Here is a 20,280-nt window from a genome sequence, read left to right on the forward strand (position 1 = left end):
GGGCTGACAGAAATAGAGAGAGGGCAAACTGCAGTCAGGATGTATTGTATGAGAGAAGATAAAAATAAATAAATCCTGTCATAGGTAATAGATTTTAATTAAGACAAAATCATAACTTCTTTTTGGAAACTATTATGGTTAGAGTCTGGAATCTTACCCCAGTTGACTGATAAATTTGAATACTTAGTTCTCAACTGATATTTTGACTTGGACAGATTGTGAAATGTTTAGGAAATGGGGCCTAGCTGAAGAAGCTAATCACTGGACTATAGCTAAGCCTGCTTCTAGCTCTACCTCTGTCTCCTGATCCACCATGATACACCAGACTATGCCGCAGAGCCAAACTGTGCCACAGAGCCATTGCCATGATAGCTGCCTAGCTATTAGGCCTTTTCTTTCTTTTTTTTTTCTTTTTGTTTATTGGATATTTTATTTATTTACATTTCAAATGTTATCCTCTTTCAAGATTACCCCCACCCCAGAAATCCCCTATCCCATCCCTCCTCTTCTTTCTTCTATGAGGGTATACCCCACCTATTCACCCACTCTGGCCTCCTTGCCCTATCATTCCCCTACACTGGAAAATCAATAAATATAGAAACTGAGTCTTAGAGTTATCCCATCTTTAATCCACAACAAAAGGTTATTCACATATGGAGGTAGAGTTGAATCACTAGGAAACAATGAATCCTTCAGATCCTGATCAAGGGCTGGTAAGGAATGCAGGTACAGTTTATCACAGTAAACAACTGGAGTGTAACACCCAGTAATACAAATTTACTTAAGATAATTCTTCATGGTAATTTAAAAAAAAAAGAACTACCAACACATTAGAGTTTTAGAATTTCATTTTCTTTTTGTTCTAAGGTATCTCTCAAGCAAATTTGTTCATATCAAAAAGTTTCATATGTGACCATTGTAATTCTCAATTATTCTTGGTAAACTTTGCTATTTGAATTACAGGATATACAGATTTCAGTTGCAGCATCTGTATTTTTAAGAAAATAGGAGCCTTATCTTTCCAGCAATATATCCAGAAACAGTTGATATAGGTGTTACTTATGGACATAAGTCATCAGCCAGTCTAGTGGCTGGGCCATCAAATTGCTGTTCCTTTAGTGTGGTACTGTTTGAAGAGCTTTCTCATGTTGCCTTTCTTTCAGTAACCATACAAAATAATAACATGAAATTAAAATGGTAGATGGTGGCATCTGTCTGTAATTCCAACTTTCAAGAGGCTAAGGTAGGAAGACCTCAATTTTGAGACCCTCTTGGTCCTTATTGTAAGATCCTGTCTCAGAAAGGGAAATGGGGGAGGGGTATAGGTTGAAAGTAATCTAAGGCAAAGTTTTTCAAAGAACACTAGTGTAAGAAGAAACCTGACTGTGAAACCTTGGTTTCCAGAGCCAAACCTGAGAAATAATTGAGATGATGATGATGTCATAGATTAAGAATTATAGACATAACAAAGCAAATATTGTTCATACAAAAGTAAGCTTTCCTCCTTTCTTTTTTGAGTTATACCACTCTGCTCTATAGAATAAGGTTTTCATGTAAGCAAAATTTAAAAACCTGAACACAAGTCAGATTGATCAAAGAGTTGGATCTCTGAAAAATCATATCGGAATCTTCAGGAATCAAGACAGTGTATTTAAAATTTGGTTTAAAATTATTGGGTTAATTTGGTTTTCTTTATGGGTATGGGGAAGGGTTGTAGGTATGCTTTGGGTTTGTTTTCAGTGTATTAGCTTTTTTGATACTGTCTTTAATTATCACTCATCTTGAGTATCCATGAAGTAGTTAAGGCTTATAGTAACAAAAACGAAACTAACTCAAAGAGGATAAGAAACTTAATCCAAGTCTGAAATTTAAAAGTCAATTCATTCTCTCTTATCTCTTGACCTACCCCTTGCCTCCCTCCCTCCTCCTTCTTCCTCTCTGTCTGTCTTCCCCTAACCCCCTCGGCCTGTCTGTCTATCTCTGTCTCTTTTTCTCTATCTAAATTCCTTTGAGATCAAAATTAAAATGTCACATCCTATTCCAAGAAACAGGTCCTTAAATAATGTTTCAAATGAACCTCTTTTGGCTGCTTAAGTTTGCACACAGCCAGTAGCCATATCCAGTGTGGCCTGGAATCTTTGATCCTTGTGCCTCAGCCTCCCAAATGCTTGGATTACAAGTATGTGCTATCATAACCTGATTAGTAAAAGCTGACCCTAAAAAAAGCAGTAAAAGCAGATCTTTTACTTTTAATATAAAATTCACATAATATAAAATTATTTTCTTAAATAATTCAGCAATATTTTGTGAACTTACAAAATTACTCAACAGTCATTGCTTTCTAATTTAAAGGTGTTTCCATCACCAAAAAGATAACTACTTTTTTTTGTTTGGTTGGTTTTTGGTTTTTGGTTTTTGGTTTTCGAGACAGGGTGTTCTCTGTGTAGCCCTGACTGTCCTAGAACTCACTCTGTAGACCAGGCTGGCCTCAAATCCACCTGCCTCTGCCTCCCAAGTACTGGGATTAAAGGCATGCTCCACCACCACCTGGCAATAACTAATATTCTTTAAGCAGTTTCTTTTCATTGTTCTCCCTGTCATCAGCCCCAAGAGGCCACCAAATCTCTAGGAATTTTAATCTCTGGTCTGAATATTTTATATATTTGAAATCATGTTCATGGTGTTTTCTGTCTGGATTCTTCTTTTATTGTCATATATTATCTGTAATAATATATTTCATTATGATAACTTCACTTGTATGTATAACCTAATTATACTCACCCTCATTACCCTCTCTTGTCCCCTCTCACTCCCACTGATCCCCTTCCTCTTCCAACAAATCTCCCTTCTATATTTATGTTTTTTGCAGGGTGAGTTAGTCATTAAATTAATTAGCTTTTTTATAAGCATATGGATGAAGGGTTATTTACAGAAGTATGGGCAACTTAACAGTGGCTACAGCACTAAAGCAAATGGCTCTTCCTCCTGAGCAACCATTAACTGCTCATTGATCTTCTGAATAGTATATAGTTTTATGAGCCCCCCACTACCACATGTTGATGAGGCCAGTCTTGTACAGTATTGTGGGTTCATGAGTACAATGGCCATATCGTGCCCAGAAGATAGTATTCTACTGTCCTCTACACATTCTCCCAGCTTTTATATTCTTTACAACATGGATTCTAAAATTTTTCTTCAACCTTTGAGAGCATTGCTTTTATGCCCAAGCATTCAACAGTCTTAACACTTTGACCAGCTTGGATCTCTGCAGTAACTGCCACCTTCTAGGAAAGGAAGCCTCTCTGACTAAAGCTGACAGCAATATTCATCTTTGAGGAAAACCCGAATATTTAGAAGACCATCTGATAGACAAACATATCCACTTAACAAAACAAAAGTAGTTGTTTCCTCCCTAAGACCTATGATCTCAAAGGCTAGGCTTTTGACCAGGTTCACCAGTACCAGGCATGAATCTTCACCTATGGAGCAGGCTCCATAGCTAATGAGAAACTTTGGTTGCCTCCTTAACAGACATGCCTCTGTAGCACAAGTGAGTATGTTTTGCCTTCCATATTAACATACATAATAGTAGTATGAAGGTTCTACAACTGAGTAAGACTGTTGATCACTTTTCTCTACCAAGTAGCCTGTATAGCATCTTCAGGCACTATGAAAGACAGTAAGCGGGCTGGAGAGATGGCTCAGCCGGTAAGAACACTGACTGCTCTTCCAGAGGTCCTGAGTTCAAATCCCAGCAACCACATGGTGGCTCACAACCACCCGTAATGAAATCTGACGCCCTCTTCTGGTGTGTCTGAAGACAGCTATAGTGTACTTACATATGATAAATAAATAAAAATCTTTAAAAAAAAAAAAAAAGAAGAAAGAAAGAAAGAAAGACAGTAAGCAGAGACAAAACTTCCAGCTTAATTCTGGCCCAATTTCTCCATGTCCTATAATGAAATCGTGTGTTTTCATCAATCAAATCTTACCATCCAGTTCTAGGGAGCAATGAAGAACAGTGGCATCAGCCTATGTTGTTTTGTAGGACTCGAAGACTTCCTTGACCAACAACTCATTAAGGTTGCTAATAGTCCAAGCCTGGCACTAGGATTTTTATTTAGTAACCTATGGCTTTTGTGAGCAGTAGACACCCACATAGAGTACATTTATTTAACCTCATTTTTATTGGTTGGGTGGTTTTTTCGTTTTATTTTTTTGTTGTCATTGTTCTTCAGTTAGCTTACAAAATGCCAGATCTCTTCACAGCTTTATTATACATTATTAGTTATGGCTGACCCTCGCTACACCTACTCCTCTCCTCCATCTCCATGCCCCAATTCCCACTAAGCCTTTCCTTCCATAGTATTCTCCAGCTCACTTTTATATCAACTGTGTGTTCTACTTTCCTAACCTCCAAAAGACTTCTACTCTCATGGGCCTTTTCCTACTTTCCTGTGTTCTGCACACTCTTGCTCATACAAAAATACACATGTATAAAAATTTGCATATGGATCTACATATGAATGAAAACATGTTTTTTTCCCTTCTAAGTCTCAGATTTTACTTATTTTCATTTGTTTCATCAATGTTATAACTAATATATAAATGTACATACATTCAGCATTATAATATTTCATTATTTCTTTTAGTTATTGGACAACTGATAGACATTTGATTTGTTTCCAATTTAGAGCTATTTTAAAATAATGATAATATGCAAAAAATATTTATTTTTAGCATGTAACTAGTGACTGATATACATAGCCTTATGTTAATACTACACTAGTTATATTCTGTCACTTTGCAATATGTCACAATTAAAAAGTGGGAGTCTTTAAATTTGTTGATATATATGGGCACTTGAATGTTGGTGGCTGTGCAGGTACATATGTGCTTGTGACAGCAAGTATAAATATGTGTGTGCTTATGAGGAGACCAAAAGTAGGAATCTCTGGTATTATTCCTCCAAGCAGGACTGTATACTTTTTTTTTTTTTTTTGAGACCGTTTCTCAGTTCCCTAGAACTCCCCAAGCAGGTAAGGCTACCTAATAGTGAGTCCCAGGAATCTACCTATCTGTGCCTCCTTAGCACTAGGATTACAAAGATCATATTCCCAGGCCCAGTTTTTATTGTAGATTCTGGAGAATCAAATTTAGGTCATCATATTTGTAGCAGAAATACTTTACCAACTGAGTCACCTATCTGTCATTTTTCAAAATATATTTGTTATATAAATGTATTATAATATAAATGTTTAAATTATGATATATTACCTAAAATATAATGAAAATATAAACAAATATTTAATGAGTATTTTAATACATTGAATACATATTGCCTATTGAGGCCCTTGCCATTCCCATGTGAATTTGAGTATTATTTCATTACTAGTGAAGAAGGAAAGCTGAAGGGTTTTAACAGTGAAGGTGTAAATTCACCTATTGCCACAGGTAATCATGCCATCTGAACAAAATTAATCTTCTAGTCTATCTTCTGTTTGATCTTAACATAAGTTTCACTATACATCTCAGGCATTTTTTTTTTACTTTGTCAAGATTGTTTATTACTTTTAATTAACTTTTAAATTACTTTATACTCTTTCTTTATTAGATATTTTCTTTATTTACATGTCATATGATATCTCCTTTCCCAGGTTCCCCTCCCAAAAAAAGGAAAAAATAAAATAAAAAAAACAAAAACAAAACAAACCCTGTTCCCTCCTCCCTCCCCCTGCTCACCAACCTACCCTCTCCTGCTTCCTGTTCCTGGCATTCCCCCACACTGGGGCATAGAACCTTCACAGAACCAAGAGCCTCTCCTCCCATTGATGACCGGCTAGGTTATCCTCTGCTACATATACTGCTGGAACCATGAGTTTCACCATGTGTACTCTTTGGTTGGTGGTTTAGTCCCTGGGAGCTCTGAGGGTACTAGTTAGTTCATATTGTTGTTCTCCTATGGGGCTGCAAACCCTTCTAGCTCCTTCATTGGGGACCCTGTACTCAGTCCAATGGATGGCTGTGAGCCTCTACTTCTGTATTAGTTGGGTACTGTCAGAGCCTCTCAGCAGACAGCTATATCAGGCTCCTGTCAGCCAGCACTTGCTGGCATCCACAATAGTGTCTGGATTTGCTGATTGAATATGGGAAGGATTCCCAGGTGGAGCAGTCTCTGATTGTCCTTCCTTCAGTCTCTGCTCCATACATTTCATGATGTGTAGTAGGCTATAGCAGGTAGGTGGCAAATGAAGTTTCATTTCTTAACCCTGAGTCATTTGCTTTTGATCACACAAACATGCTTAACATTCTTTCCTCAGGAGCAAAATCATCATACCTATGTTAAGTGAGTCTAGTATGATTTTCTCCTCAAATCTGAGGAATTCTTTCCAGCTGTCTCTACTTTGCTCAGTTAGGGCCCAACAGTAGGTCATCACACAGACAACAACAGGGTACCACAGTGTATTTTTCTTTCTGAGATGGAGTTCTGACTCTATTCTGCCCAAGCTGACACCAACACAAGGATTTGGAAATAATAGCTTAAATGTAATAAGGTAGAAAATTTGATATTTTCTAATGACCTGCTTTAAAGTTCAGAGATTATTTTTTTGAGTGTTGAAGATGTAGCTCTGTAGCAAAGTATTCAGTCCTGGTTTGAGCCCAGCACCATTACCAAGACATAAAAAAGTAATTAACTATAAAAACTATATCTTATTTTTATTAACATGTTTTTATTTAGTATATAATAAATACGCAATGTCAAAGGCCAGCTTTGACACTACATGGTAAAGGAAGCAGAGAGTGTGGAGTAGGTGATTGACGTCTGTGCTAATAACAGCCGACAGGGGTCAGCACTAGTAAGGCTGGTGGGGGTCAATTCTGATAACAACTGACTGGGGCTGCTGCCTATGGCAACCACTGATTAGAGAAAAGAAAAGGGAAAAGTCGTACACACACATATACACAGAGTGGATGAAGCAAAGCAGACTACAACTCATACCTAACTAAACATTCCCCATCTATCTTTCCACAAGTTCAAGGTACAAATTAGTAATTCTTTTTTAATTGATTGACAAAGTTTAAGCAAACCAGTCTACAGTAGCAAGTTTTTCCTATCTTTAGCTAATGACATTTGTATTTACCAAGAAACAGATCATCATCTATTTTATGTCCTTTTTTGTTGTTGTTGTTAGTCTTGATCAGTTAAACTGGCTAATCATCTATTTTCTGCTTATATAGTCATAATAGAATTATTTACTCTTTATTCATGACCTTTCTTTTCATGGTGCATACCAAAACCCATTACCATATCCCTAGATCACAAGATCAAGGAATCCAGTCCCAACCTAGAATGAATGTTTTCTTTGATCAGTTTGTCCCAAGCCTATTTTTCTTTCTACAATTCTGTTCACGTAATGCATGAATTCTCTCTGTACTCCTTTCTCTATCTTTTGCAGCTCTTACTCTTCCATGAGGAAAGGGTGCACTCTATTCTTGATTTTAACTTTAAACTTTCTATCAACTATCTTAACTTCCCAAAATTACTTAAATCAAACTAACTTACTAAAACTACTTAAAATCATTAATTCATCTAAACAGCATTATCTCAAGAATGTTCATCTTCATGATGATCTGCAGGAGACTTGCCCAACAAAGAGGGCTGTCACACAGGAACTAATCACACAGGCGATAGGCAGTGAGGGTCTCCCATTGTCCATTCACACCAAGCCAGATAAATGAGGAGTATGGTAATGAAAAACATGAGAAGGCACATCAGTGCCAAGAAACCACCTTAGCTTGGAGGGGGGTCCAGAGGAAGGGGTGTTTGGGAGCAGCAGAAGAAATGACTCAAAGTCAGCAGTAGGGTGCAAGCTAACAGCTTCACATTCTGCCCAAGATGACTCTCCAAACAGAAGTCTAACTAGCTCAGCTCTTACAGTTCAAACCCCAGTCTTTTATTTACATATCAATGCATTCATTACCCCAAGTTCCCTTTTGATTATCCTAGGAATCAGCATTTTATTACCTTAGCCCCTTGATTCTTAGAAAATATGCAAGAACATTTTTTTAACATAGCAAATGAATTCAGAGATTGGCCTCTCTTTGCAAGCAGAGACAATAAGCTAGCGGCTGAGATCTGGCTCTGAGATCACATAAACTGGACCTGTCCCAGGCTGACCTTGAACTCAGAAATCTGCTTGCCTTTGTATCTTTCTGACACACTGGCTCATTAGTGCAGCTGCCTTTGTATATTAGGACTGTGAATCCCCTCATACAATTTATATCGCATACTTATATTTTGCATAGTTGAGAAATTATACATTCTTTGTATAATTACTGATTATTTTATTTATTTACATTTCAAATGTTGTCCCCCTTCCCAGTCTTCCCTCCGAACCCCGCCCCTATCCTTGAACTCACATTTTCAGAGTTCTTTCCCACACCCTTAAGGGCCGTCCTTAAGATCACACAGCATTTACCATTTTGCTGAGGAATATTAGACACACGATTGTGTCCCTGACCAGTACTGCTTTCTAATTATCATAGAGACATTAACCTTGGCAGGAAGAATGTTTCCCAAAGGAGGAACATAAGTAAATTATGTACATTATTATACAAATAAGCCCACACCCACAGCAAACGTCAACACTTGTAGAGGCCTGGGCCCTGCTGGCTCTGTTCCAGGGGCAGGAACCTTGTCATGCTGTCTCTTCCACAGCCATGCAGAATTTGGCACATCTGTAGAAAGAAGCAATCCTGGGATGAAGCCCGTGGGGTAGTGCCTCTCAAGTAGACCAATCCTATCCAAACAAGATAGTGGGCCATCTCCAGGAAGCTTACTTTGCCTACTATACAGCTCTTCCTGCATAGCATCCACCAACACAAATCACTGAGGTATAATATGATACCCAAATGCATGGCCGTATGTGTAAGGCAGTATTTCAAAGATTCCTCTGTTTAATCCAATCTGCTAGTTGATGCTCTGTTAAATTTTATACTCATTTATATTTCTCAGTTCAGAATGCATGCTTAGTTTTTAGTTTGATTTTGTTTTGTTGTTTGGTTTTGGTTTTTCTGTTTTATTTTGTTTTTTGTGAAAATTTCTCTGTGGCACTCACTCTGTACACCAGGTTGGTCTCAAACTTAAAGATCCACCCTCCTCTACCTCCTAAGTGCTGGGATCATAGGAGTATACCACCACTGCCAGGCATGCTTAGGTTTTTTTTTTTTTTCTGTGATTTTCATTTTTTTATTGCACTTCTCATTTTACTTACCTGTTGCTTTTCTGATTTCAGTGTCTCTATGTGTTGTTCACATGTTTCCAGTTTTAGAAATTGATTACTAGAATATTAGTGTGTTATTTAGTGGTAGTTTTTCTTTGATTTTTGTTTCTTTTACCTTGGACATAAACAATAGCCATGTTTTACAGACTTTACAGACTGGTTTTGGAGAGAAAATACCCCCATCTGTGGTGGGTATGAGGTTGCATACTAAATGAAGAATGGCAACTCCAGCTCCAATAAGAGCCTTTTGCATTGTTGGCTGAGGTCAGCATCAGCAAAGACTCCATGAGTGCTCCCAGCCAAGCTGTGGATGTCTACAGCAATGGGGAAAGTTGTTGGAGTGATTAATTGATGATAATAAAGACTACTGAATCATCTTGATCTCTTTTCTCCCATAGAGGATGACACAGCCTGACTGGGGGTATTCCTTCTTATTGCCCTGACAGGCTCATGAGAATGTTCCTAGTAGTGGTGCCACAATGTCTGATCCTCAGTGGCCATGAAGTAACTTTAAAGCCCAGCATGTGGAAAGACCTCAGTTTTTGAGTACAGGCTAGAGCAAGCACCAATGCACATGTGATCCAGTAGAAATATTGGTAATGTTGTGGGGCGTACCAATGCTTTGGGGGCCACCTGGGAGTTGTGGAATACTTTGTTGTAGGCACACACAGATCTATAGAGCCCTTGTACATCTGTATTTCTGCTGCAACAGTGGTTCTACTCCCCTAGGCACTGGTGCTCAAGAAGAAGCTTCAGAGCAGAGCATGCATGGGATTAGAAAGGAGGGATTTCGCACACCTGAGTCAGCACAACACACATCTTCTTGAAGGAGCAGCTCTCTTATCTGGTCGACCATAGCAACAGCGATTGTTGATGAAACCTGCTAGGATCTTCTACAAAGCAGGTCACTGGAAAATATCACACCCACTGTGTGGCTGATACCCATAACTCTCACTAGTCTTTGTTCCTAGTCATCCAGGATGTCTCAGCTATGCAAAGTGCCACAGTAATCCTTTCTGTGTAGTGATTTTCCTTCTTGCTCCACTGTTTGGATATGGGTTATTAAATGAACCATTGGGCCTTCCTAGAGCAATTTATGTTCATGAGTGACTATCTCCTTGCTTCGTTGTGGGGAGTCGAAGACATTACTGCTATTTTTCTTTAATGACTTTTCCACAAAGTTTATGAAATTAATAATAAAATTATTTGCAACTTTTATCTTCCTAAGAATTTTCTGTAACAATAAAGTTATTGAAATGCCAATATGAATTACTGAGTCAAAAATATCCTTAGATTGTAACTTATCTGCCAACAAATTCAATGAAAGGGCATCATCCTTCATTTACGTAGATACAAAGTTCTGTACTAATTGATGGTAATTCCTGTTTGTGATTCTTAAACAAAAGTGTAAAGTAAAACAAATGTAAAAGTATCAACAACAACAACAACAAAAACATAGAACCTTTGAGATTTTAGATATGTAAACACCTAACTGGCTTTCTCTTTTTAGTGAACTCAGAGAGATTACTGCTTCACTTGGGAGAGCTTAGAATAGCATAAGGAACTGTAGGACTCAACATTGCCTTTCTCTTAAAAGATCTATTGTTTTGCCAAATTGCACTGCCAGCTATCAAGATAAAACGTGTTTCTGCCTTATAATATGATTGTTTTAAAAAGGATCTCACTGTGTAGCCCAATCTGGCCTTTGCCTCTTAGTCCTCCTACCTCAGCCCATAATGGCTAGGATTCAAGGATTATACAGCCAAACCATAATGTGCTTTTAATTTTTAAATAATTTTAAGTTAGGGAAATGTTTACTTAAAGACATTACTATTTTATTAGAAATGTTCATTACATAATAAAACTGAATTCAGTGGGATATAGTTGAGATAAATACTCATGAAAAATTTTACTAGAGGGCTGGAAAGTTAGTTCAGAGGGTTTGTGCTCTTGCAGAGAATCTGCGTTAAATTTTAGCATCCATATTGTGGCTAAGAGTTTTCTGTAACTCTAGTCCCAAGGGATCAGACTCTCTGTTCTGACCTCTGCAGGCACTAGGCAAGTACATGGTAAATAAACTTATATGGAGGCAAAGAACTCATACACTTTAAATATAATTTTTAAAAAGTAAAAGTTTTCCTATAACTATTAAAAGAATAGTTTAGGGCAGTAATTCTCAACCTTCCTAATGCTGTGACCTTTTAATCCACTTCTTCAGTTTGTGGTGACCCCCCCCCAACATCCCAAATATAAGAAAGAGATGTATATTCAAATACATTAAACTCAGTCTAAAGAAATGACTCAGCAGTTAAGAGCACTCATTGCTCTTCCACAGGTTCTGAGTTCAATTCTCAGCAACCACATGGTGGCTCACAGCCATCTCTAGTGGGATCAGATGCTGTCTTTCACTGTGTCTGAAGAGAGTGATAATATGCACACATATATAAAATAAATAAATAAATCTTAAAAAAATATATTAAACTCAAGGTTAACTACAGCTAGGTTAAATTCAAAGAGGTACATATCAGGACATGCTGTTTTCAAATTGTCACCACCTACATAAAAACCCCAAAAGAAACAACAAAAAATGATTTACCACATTCAAATGAGCTCCAATAAAAATCTCATTAGTTATATTTGGAGATTTTTTACAGACCAGAATTTGTTCAGATATTATTTCCAAAGTGAATTTGAAAGAGAGAGAGAGAGAGAGAGAGAGAGAGAGAGAGAGAGAGAGAGAGAGAAAGAGAGAGACAGAGGAAGGAAGAAACTCTTTTAGCATTATATCCAGTAAAACTGTCCTTCCAACATGAAAGAGAAATGAAGATTTTCTCAGATAAGCTAAGGGAGGTCTATACCACTAGTTCTTGCTTATGAGAAATGCTAAATGAAGTACTTCATGCTGAAATGATATGACACTAGACTGCAGCATGAAAGTATACAGAAATAGAAATCTGAAAATACATGGAAATAAAGTACTGGGTACCAGTCAATGTCTTGGCTAATATCAAATACTGTAATACTTTAATGATGGAGTTAAAAGCACTTTTAATTTGGGAGCTGTAGAGATGGCTACATGGTTAAGAGCATTAGCTGCTTTTCCAGAGGACCCAGATTTAATGCTTAGCACGCATATGGTCACTCAAACCATCTATAACTCTAGTTCTAGGAAATATGACATCCTCTTCTGGCTACGTACGATACAAGGCACACACACACGGTACACAGACATGGAGGCTGGCAAAACAACTCATACACAGAACTTTTTTAAGTACTTATACTTTGGTAAAAAAAAAAATCTAAACATAAATATATAATATAAAACTATCAATAAGCAATACATAAAAATGTCATATTTATTATAATAACTGAGGTAAGAAGATATGAGTAGGAGAAACCTACTTTTGAGCCTATTAGCAAGTGTGTGTCAGCTTTTTTTTTTTTTTTTGGTGTTTTGTTTTGATGTTGTTTATTTAGTTTGTTTTTAATACAAAGTCATAGCGTATTGCCCAAGCTGGCCTAGAATCATAGCTATAACATCACACCCAGTACAAATGCCTTTTAAAAGTCAAATTTTTGTAATCCAAGTAAAAAGAACACTAAATTTATTGACTGCAATAATGCTTGAAGTTATATATAGTGTTAACTTATATAGCCATTTTTTAAAGATTTATTTATTTGCATATTTTATATATGTGAATACAATGTCACTCTTCTCAGACACACCAGAAGAGGGCATCAGATCCCTTTACAGATGGCTGTGAGCCACCATGTGGTTGCTGGGAATTGAACTCAGGACCTCTGGAAGAACAGTCGGTGCTCTTAACCACTGAGCCATCTTTCCATCCCCTATAGCCATCTTTTTGTCATTTGATATATTTTAAACTATGATATGTTTGGAGCATCTTTGGTCCTTGATTTTAAGATACTTTCTCCTGTGGAAACCTAAAATATAGATAGGAAATGAGACATATTAAATAAATATAAAAGTAGATGTGTTTAATGCAATATGCAAAGAAAATCCTATGAGAATGTATTTTAATATCTAAGTACAGGGAAAATTTGTAAACATGTTTCACTTTATAACACATGTAGTACTCAAGAAAATGTTACAAGAAATCATAAGGAATTTCTGGATGGTTTTCATCTAGATTCCACAGATATCATTATTTTGCCAAAATTAAATGTTGCCATATTTATCTGCATATTAGTATGCACATACTTTACTAAATTGCTTGTGGATAAAATGCAGACATGAGGTCTCTTTATCCCTTCTTCAGTTTGGATGTAAAGTAGGGGTAAAATGAGGTTGATGGGAAGAAGTAAGACATGCTCTTGCATAACATCAGTACAGTTATGAAAATCAAGAAATTAACAGTACCATAATACTATTATGTAATCTGATTCCAATTAAATTTTGCCAGTTCTTCTAATAATATTCTTTATAGCAAATGGGTAAAAGAATAATTCTTTCATTCTTATCTTGGATTCAACCCAGATTCATACATTATGTTTAATAATAATGTCCCCTTAGACTCTTTTAATCTAGAAAAATTACTCATGTTTTTCTTTGCTTTCATGGTCTCAATATTTCTGAAGAGCATAGGTCAGTTATTTTATATAATGCCTCATTTTATATTATTGCTAAATTATATAAATTTAATTTTTCTGTTATTTCACAGAGATTTAATTGCTATACAATTTGTCAGGAATGTGATGTTATGTCCTTGTCAGTATATCATGTCAGTGATGCCATGATGTAAATTTGTTCCATTGTTAGTGATACTACTGTGGATCACTGGGCAGAAGTGGTAGACAGTAGGTTTTTCACTAAGAAATAACTTTTTGGCTTTGTATTTATAAGTACCTTATGGAGATATAGTTTATACTCTATAAATACATTGTTTTGCTTGAAGCTTTTCCCTTCTGCTTTTAGTATCCATTGAAGTTAAAATTATGTTATAAAGAAAAATGTTTAAATTATTATATTACTGTCTGTTCATAAATTCTTATTTTCATTTTATTAAATGTCTTTTTTGCTATAAATGTATACCATGCTTAGCCAAAAGGAGCCTTTCAGACTTGCCCTAAGAACATTTTTAATGTTCTCATTGGTATTTAAATATTTTTTATGGAAAAACAAAGAAATTGGGAGGGAAGAATAGCAATTTCCCAGGGAAACAAAAGAGAGAGAAAAGTTATTCTTGGTAGAAAGCACATTACATACTAAAGCAAGAAAATATGAAAGGATACTATGTGTTTACATGTCCACAGTTTTTCCAGTTTTATAAGCAATGAGCAGGATGCCAAAAAAGAATGAAAGAATTTTATATACTATCATTAAGAGTTGAAATTGTATCCTATGAGTGATGATGAATTGTGATGTAAGTTACAGAGCTGACAGTGGGACAACAGTGTCCTGTGTTGTAATAGTGAGGCATAGACCTCACAGCTGTGTTTTGTCATGTTTTTTGGGTTTGTGTTTTTAAGTATTTATTATTCATCCCTAGAAAATAAGCAATCTTTGACCGGTGCTTTCTAAGTTATTTTAGAAATGCTGTGAGATACATTACCTTTAATATACATGTAGAAAACCTGTAAAACCATAAAATTTGAGGCAACTTAAGAAATTATAAATACATTGTTTTAAAAGGTGATTTTTAATACTGAGTGTATGAATTCTGCCATTGTGTTTCCCTAGAAATTTGGAACTAACCTCTCTTGATTAGAAAGATTTGTTTGAAAGATTAAATGCTTGCCACCTCTGAACCATTTGTTCAACATACCCAACTCTGTAACAGTGTAAATTGAATGTACATGTTATTATAATCTGTGTTCATTACATTTCCTAGAAAATTTGTTCTAAGTCATCTGTTATTCAAAAGAGCCTGAAAAGAGAAATGCAAGGCATTCTACCCCCCAAACACTATGTGATACTAAATCTTTGTTGAAGACATTTACTGGCCCTTTAAGTTGGGAGTCTTCACTCTCTTCTATACCTATTATCCTTAGGTTTGGTCTTCTCATTGTGTCCTGGATTTCCTGGATGTTTTTGGTTAGGAGCTTTTTACATTTTGCATTTTCTTTGACTGTTGTGTCAAGGTTTTCTATGGTATCTTCTGCCCCTGAGATTCTGTCTTCTATCTCTTGTATTCTGTTGGTGATGCTTGCATGTATGACTTCTGGTGTCTTTCCTAGGTTTTCTATCTCCAGGTTTGTCTCCCTTTGTGGTTTTTTATTGTTTCTATTTCCATTTTTAGATCCTGGATGGTTTTGTTCAATTCCTTCACCTGTTTGATTGTGTTTTCCTGTAGTTCTTTAAAGGATTTTTGTGTTTCCTCTTTAAGGGCTTCTACCTGTTACCTGTGTTTTCCTGTATTTTTTTTTTTAAAGGGAGTTATTAATGTTCTTCTTAAAGTCCTCTGTCATCATCATGAGATGTGATTTTAAATCAGAGCCTTGCTTTTCTGGTGTGTTGGGGTATCCAGGGCTCCCTGTGGTGGGAGAACTGGGTTCTGATGATGCCAAGTAGTCTTGGTTTCTGTTGCTTATGTTCTTGCCCTTGCCTCTTGCCATCTGGTTATCTGTGGTGTTAGCTGGTCTTGCTGTCTCTGACTATGGTTTGTCCCTCCTGCAAGCCTGTGTCTCAGCACTCCTGGGAGACCAGCCCTCTCCAGGCAGTATTTGGGTATGGAGAGCTGTGACACAGGGTCAGCTCCAGGGCATAGAAGGAAACTGGAAGGATCCTGTCCCCAGGAGTTCCTTGAGGCCTGTGTCCTGATGGCCCTGGGCGGGTCCCTCTTGGGCCAGGAATTTGAGCAGAAGTGGTTGTCTTACCTGTGCTCTCAGGTGTGTCCACGCTCCTGGGAGGCCAGCTCTCTGGGTTTGGAACCCTGTGGCATATCTCTCCATTTAATTTGATATTGGCTGTTTGTTTGCTGTATATTACTTTTATCGTCTTTAGATATGAATTCCTGATCTCTCCAGTTCTTTTAACATGGAGTGTTGTTGTATTAGTCAGGGTTCTCTAGAGTCACAGAACTTATGGTAGTCTCTATGTAGTAAAGGAATTTATTGATTACTTACAGTCTGTAGTCCAACTCGCAACAATGAACTCCCAACAATGGTCCGCAGCAGCTGTGAATAGAAGTCCAAGGATCCAGCAGTTGCTCAGTCCCACAAGACAAGCAGGCGAAGCCAAGAAAGCCTTCCTTCTTCCAATGTCCTTAAATAGGTCTCCAGCAAAAAGGTGTAGCCCAGATTAAAGATGTGTGCTATCACACCTTTAATCCCAGATGACCTTGCTTGAACTCATAGATCTTCCAATCTTAATCTTCTAGGATTCATAGCCACTATGCCACCACACCTTTAATCCCAGATGATCTTGAACTCGTAGATCTTCCTATCTTAATCTTCTGGGATTCATAGCCGCTATCCCTCAAGATCTCCATGCCAAGATTCAGGTTGGAAACCTGTATCTCTCAGCCTCCATGTTAGGGCCACAGGTGAGCCTAGTTCTGGATTGTAGTTCATTTCAAATATAGTCAAGTTGACAACCAGGAATAGCCACTACAGTTGTATTTTGTCAGATGCTTTTTCAGCATCCAATAAGATTATCATGTGGGTTTTTTTTAATTTGTTTATATAATGGATTGCATTAGTGGATTTTTGCATATTGAGCCAACCGTGCATCCCTGGGAAGAAGCCTACTTGATCCTGGTAAATGATGGATTTGATGTTTTCTTGGATTCAGTTTGCTAGAATTTTATTGAGTATTTTTGCACCAATATTCATAAATGAAATTGGTCTGAACTTCTCTTTCTTTGTTGGGTCTTTGTATAGTTTACGTATCAGAGTAACTGTGGCTTCATAGAGTGAATTAGGTTGTGTTCCTTCCATTTCTATTTTATGGAATAGTTTGAGGAGTTTTGCTATAAGCTCTTCTTTGTAGGTCTGGTAGAATTCCTCACTAAAGCCATCTGGCCCTGGGCTCTTTTGGAGGGGAAGTTTTTAATGGCTTCTTCTATTTCCTTAGAGGATATGGGACTGTTTACATAGTTTTCTTGAACTTGATTTAAGTTTGGTACCTAGTATCTGTCTAAAAAGTCATCCATTTGTGTAGATTTTCAAGGTTTGTTGAGTATAGGCTTTTGTTGTGGATCTGGTGATTTTTTTTTTTAATTACCTCTTTTCTGTTATGTTTTCCTTTTCATTTCTGATTTTTTTTAATTTAGATACTCTCTCTGTACCCTTTAGTTAGTTGGGCTAAGGTTTTAATCTATCTTGTTCATTTTCTCAAAGAACCAGCTTTTGGTATTGTTGATTCTTTGTATTGTTCTGTTTCTATTTGGTTGATTTCAGCCCTGACTTTGACTATTTCCTGCCTTCTGCTCCTCTTGGGTATGCTTGCTTCTTTTTGTTCTAATGCTTTCAGGTGTGCTTTTGAAGTTCCTATTGTAAGACCTCTCCAAATTCTTTACAAGGGCACTTAGTGCTATGAATTTTCCTCTTAGCACTGCTTTCATTGTGTCCCATTAAATTTGGGTATGCTGTGTCATCATTTTCATTGAGTTATACGAAGTCTTTATTTCTTCCCTGACCAAGTTATTATTGAGTAGACAGTTGTTCAGTTTCCGTGGGTATGTGGGTTTTCTGTTGTTTTTGTTGTTATTGAAGTCTAGCCTTAGGCTGTGGTGATCTGATTTGATGCATGGGATTATTTCAATCTTCTTGTATCTGTTGAGGTTTGTTTTGTGACTGATTATATGGTCAGTTTTGGAAAAGGTACCATGAGGTGCTGAGAAGAAAGTATATTCTTTTGTTTTAGGTTGAAATGTTCTGTATATATGTTAAATCCATTTGATTCATAACCTCTGCTAGTTTTACTGTCTCTCTGTTTAGCTTCTGTTTCAATGATCTGTCTGTTGGTAAGAGTGAGGTTTTGAAGTCATCTACTATCATTGTATGGGGTTCAATGTGTGTTTTGAGCTTTAGTAGAGTTTCTTCTATGATTATGGGTGCCCTTGCATTTGGAACATAAATGTTCAGAATTGAGACTTTCTCTTGATAGATTTTCCTTTGATGAATATGAAGTGGCCTTCCCTATCTTTTTTGATAACTTTTGGTTGTAAATCTATTTTGTTGCATATTAGACTGGCAACTCCCACTTGTTTCTTGGTATCATTTGCTTGGAAGACTTTTTTCCAGCCTTCTAATCTGAAGTAGTGTCTGTCTTTATCATTGAGGTGTGTTTCATGTATGCAATGAAATGCTGGATTCTGCTTGCCTATCCAGTCTGTTAGCTTATATCACCAAGCAATCTTATGATAAGTTCAATAAATACGTGAATTTCTTTAGTAGGGCAAATACTGCTTATGTCTGATTTGTTTTGTAATTTGGTTTAATTCAATATAGCTTCTCAGGGATTCTTTTTCAGACCATTAATATTCATTTGTAAAGTAGCTATTAGAATACATTAGGAACCATAAAGTTTGCTTGTAGAAAATTATTCTATTTCTTAGTTAACTCTGTCAACTTGACACAACATAGAAAACATCTGATAAGAGAGCCTAAATTGAAGATTGTATTGGCCTGTGGGTATGTCTGTAAGAGATTTCCTTGATTATTAATTATCATTTGAGGACTCAACCCAATGTGGGTGGTACCATTCACTAGGTCCATGTTTCTAAACTGTATTCCTACAATACAAATAGATGAGCATGAGCCTGACAAGTAGCATCTACCATGTTTTTTGCTGTATTATCTTGGCTGTGAGTAAATTTCCCTGTTAAAAGTGAAAGTATAAGTGCCTAAATAAATAAAAAAAAAGTGACAGGCCTGCTAAGCCCATATTTGGTTTTTGGGCATATCTGGTTGCAAGATAAAACCCTTTGTATAGAGTAATGACTAAGGGAGTTTACCCTTGGTAGAGGTTAATTATTCTTCCATCAGTCATTAGTTGCCTGGGGTTTTTTGTCTAGGGGTATAACTCCTGTGAAATTTTCCCTTCCATATTAATATGTTCATTGATATTGCCATTGTTCTGGTCGTGTATATTCAACCATTTTAAAAAGACTTTTTCAGCAGACTTCCTAGTATTCTGGCTCTTAAAATCTTTCCATCCCTCTTCTGCAGTGTTCCCTGAGCCATAGATGCAGAAGCTGTGTTATAAATATTTCCAGTGTGTCTCGAGCCCTCCTGATGTACTGATCTCTGTATCACGTCCAGTTATGGTTTCTATGATGGTCTCCATTTGCTGTAAAGAGAGGCTTCTTTGATGAGAGGTTGTGACTAGATTTATCCAAGAAAGTGGCTTAGGAACAAAGAGGACTTGCAGGTCATGGGACTGGAACCAGTTTGTATGTATCCAGTACTTAGAGAAAGAAAGCATCAGCAGAAGGCACTGTTTTTCTCTTTACATTCCAAGCTTGAACTATACAGATTTGGCTTTTTGTCATATTTCAGGTATTTAAAAGGTATGAATACTGTGCAAAGTATTCTAAAAGTGACAACGGATATAGAAATTAATAAGATAGTTATGCTTTCATATTTATAGTATACTAACAATGATAAAGCAAATATTAAATACATGTAACATAAGATGGATCAAGGTAAGTGCCAGAAGTTACAAACAAGATACAAAGTATTTTCAAAGTGGGAGAGATTTGTTATGGGTAGTAGATTCCTACACTGCAGCTAGAGACAGAGACAGAGAGAACTACCAGCCTCTGTGGTTCAAGACAAATCCAGTAGTTCACTACCCTGTCACTTTTTTTTTTATTAGATGTTTTCTTTATTTACAATATCTCCTTTCCCAGGTTCCCCTCCAAAAAAAAATAAAGAAATAAAATAAAATAAAAAAACAAAAACTAAAACAAACTCCTTTTTTCTCCCCCCCCCCACCTTCTCCTGCTTACTGGCCCTGGCATTCCCCTACACTGGGGCATACAACCTTCATAGAGCCTAGGGCCTCTCCTCCCATTGATTACTGACTTGG

At 36.8% G+C, this 20,280-nt stretch overlaps 1 protein-coding gene across 1 annotated transcript in view; it reads left to right on the plus strand.

The window, feature by feature from the left end:
* Gphn (gephyrin) overlaps positions 1-20,280 on the plus strand; it is a 435,141-nt gene that overhangs the window by 322,497 nt on the left and 92,364 nt on the right. The window lies entirely within an intron of this gene.

The sequence above is a fragment of the Mastomys coucha genome, unplaced genomic scaffold, assembly GCF_008632895.1.
Source record: "Mastomys coucha isolate ucsf_1 unplaced genomic scaffold, UCSF_Mcou_1 pScaffold6, whole genome shotgun sequence".
In the NCBI taxonomy this organism is placed as follows: Eukaryota; Metazoa; Chordata; class Mammalia; order Rodentia; family Muridae; genus Mastomys; species Mastomys coucha.